Here is a 2925-nt window from a genome sequence, read left to right on the forward strand (position 1 = left end):
GGCTCCCACAAGATGGGAACTCTCCTTGAAGAAGGGACTTGGAGCAGAGGAAACAAAGACATCTCTGTACTGCCTCCCTCCACCCCCAGGGCCAGTTAGGTCAAGGTGACCTTGATCTGTTCTCCCCAGGGAAGGGGGCATGAGCTCAGCCTTCTGGGCTAACCTTGTTTCCAAGGGCAGGCTAGAAACGGGACTCGGGATGACTCTTCCCTTCCTCCATAAACTTAAACCCATCTTCATATAACGCACAGGTCAACAGAGCAGGGGAATGGACTGGCATGGAGACGGTGTGCCTCACTCCGTGCCACAGAACCGTGATGGGCTAGCCCAGCCAAAGGAGACGTCCTCCCTCTGTGGCGTGTGCTGGGGTTGCCGGCAGTTGAGGAAGGCTATCCCGAGACCTCTCCGTGGGGCCGTCCACTTGGGTCCCGGTGTCAGCTGTACACTTACTGGCCAGACAGCTGTGGACAGGTCTCCTTTCTGGACTAATCCAAGGGGATGAATGTGACTCTGCCTCCCTTTGAGGTTGTTGCAAAGATCAGTACAACGATGTTTGCACGTCAACGTGCCACGATTCAGTTCAGGCTGTATGCGTGGTGTGCAAACTACAAACGAGGCTAGGGATTATCATCATTCCTAATAATATTTTATGGTCAGTCTTCCTTTAGGGAATGTATTCCGTGTGATTTTTAAAAATCCTTCCTCACTGCCCAGTAATGCTATGTCTTGGAATTGGGAATGAGAGGCAATTAGCAGAGGCCTGGGATCCCAACTCAGTCCAGACCTTAGAAAGTTTCTGATCTTCCTGAACCCCATCCCGGAGGCCTCAGTTTTCTCCTCTATAGTCTGGGCCCCTAAAACCACTAGGGTGCTTTGTGGTGGGAAATAGCAGAGACCAAAGCAGAGGATTGAAAGCAAAAAGAAACCCCAAATTTGACATTTCCGGGTAGTTGTGTTATCCGGAGCCACGACCACAATCACTTCTGCCCCCAACCCAACTTTGACACCCTTCCCTCCTTCACTCCCTTGGGTGGCCTTTGCCCATCCTGGGAAAGCTCCAAAGCTCCTCCTCCTCCCCCACTGCGTTGCAAAGGGAGGACAGAGGCACAAAGAAATGGAGAGAAACCCAGACAGAATCAAAGAACCAGAGACAGAACAGACACCTAGAGAGAAAGAATCAAAAGGAGGAGAATCAAAAAGCAAGAGGAGGCAACATGCAGTGAAGGACATTGGGATTCAGGGCCTCAAAGGCAGAGGCCAAATGGGGAGAGAGTCAGAGCAGTGGGGTGGGGGGGGGGGGAGAGGGGGGACAGCTGCAGCCACTGGACACAAGGTGGGGGCACAGCATGTGAGCTCACAGAAGGTGCTAGGGCATCTCCACTTAGGCCAACCCTTCCAGTTTTGCTCACTGGCACCTCAGTCCTGGTTTTTTAGGACCCAGCACCACCCTCCTTCCAGTCCAGCCCAGCCCAATCTAGCCAGATGTTTGGTGGGGGCAGCTGCCAGCTGGAGCAGCAGGCCCCTGCAGGCCCTGGGGAGCTGGCTGGACAGGCAGCTGCCTGGAAGTGGGCAGGCAGAGCTCCCACTCTGGATTTGGCACCCCAATAGCACCTTCTCCAGATGCCTAGAAGTGGGTGCATGGCAAGGGTGGTCCTCTGTCCTCCAGATGTGGCTCAGAGGACTTGGAACCCAAGGAATCTCCTCCCAACAACTGGCTTACCCATCTTCTGGAAGCCAGAGGCTGGAGGGCACAGAGGCCAAGGTGGGCCCACCCTCCGTGTAGCAGTAGGTTTGGATCTGCCGCTAACAGGTTGTGTGACACTGACCAAGTCTCTTCCTCTCTCCAGCCTCTGTTTCCCCATTTGTAAAATCATCTTTACAGGTCTTCCCAGCTCTGACACTTGACTCTCATTCCAGGTGGTCTCCTAGCTCTGTGTGTCTGGCCCTCCTCTGCCAAATGAATCGGTCCGGAGGGAGGCAAGAAGCAGGCAGAGGCCATGTGCTTCCTCCTCCATGAGACTAAGAGGCTGCAGCCACACATGGAAACGTGTGTGTGAGACCCAGACACCCCAGCTTCTGCAGCTTGAAACTTGGCCTTTTCCCTGAAGTACAAAGAATGAAAGTGGAGGGGGGGAGGTTTACTGAGGGGCAAGAAGGTGGGGTGGGGGGGAGGAGGGAGGGAATGGAGAGAAAAGGGCAGATCCAAGAAGGCGTAGGGAGGGAGGGAGATAGATGAGAATGATTCCCTCCAGGACACATGGTCTTGGCCCAGCTGGGCCCTCCCTTGGTGCTGCCAGTGCCGGCTGCCAGGCCGAGGGGAGGCCCAGAGGAGAGGAAAGCTGGGCAAAGGTGATGGAAGGCTTCCAGCCCAGCCTTGCCCAACTCTGCAGGGGCTCTCAGGGAGGGGGCTGTGACCCATGCAGGGAGGCTGTTCCCTGCTCTGGCAAGGCCTACAGGCAGTTGTGAGATTGTGAGGATTCAAAACAGCCCTCCCGGACTTCCCAAACCTTTCTGAAGGTAGGACCAACCTCAGATGTGACTGGGCGGGGTGAGCAGAGGGGCAGGATCATTTATGGATCATAGTCTGCCAACTAGTCCATATGCCCACTCTGTGACCCTGGGCAAGCCCCTTCCCCTCTCCCAACTTCCATTTCTTATCTGCCAAATTTGGGGGAGGGGTTCGAAACATATGACTGCCAAGGTTCTTTCCTGTTTCCATTGCAGGGGCGAGTGCAGGGTGGTGGGAGTAATGGAAGGAGGGGAGGGCAGGGCCCTGGTGGTGAGCCACCTTCTCTGGAATCCCCAGTCTTTCCCCTCCCTACGGCTTTGCCGCTGAGGTCACAAAAAGCTGTGTCCCCAACCCACGTAAACACACATACACACGCACACCCACATTTACATTTACTTTTTTAATCTAGAGTCTCA

This window comes from Acinonyx jubatus, chromosome E1, assembly GCF_027475565.1.
Source record: "Acinonyx jubatus isolate Ajub_Pintada_27869175 chromosome E1, VMU_Ajub_asm_v1.0, whole genome shotgun sequence".
NCBI classification, from domain to species: domain Eukaryota; kingdom Metazoa; phylum Chordata; class Mammalia; order Carnivora; family Felidae; genus Acinonyx; species Acinonyx jubatus.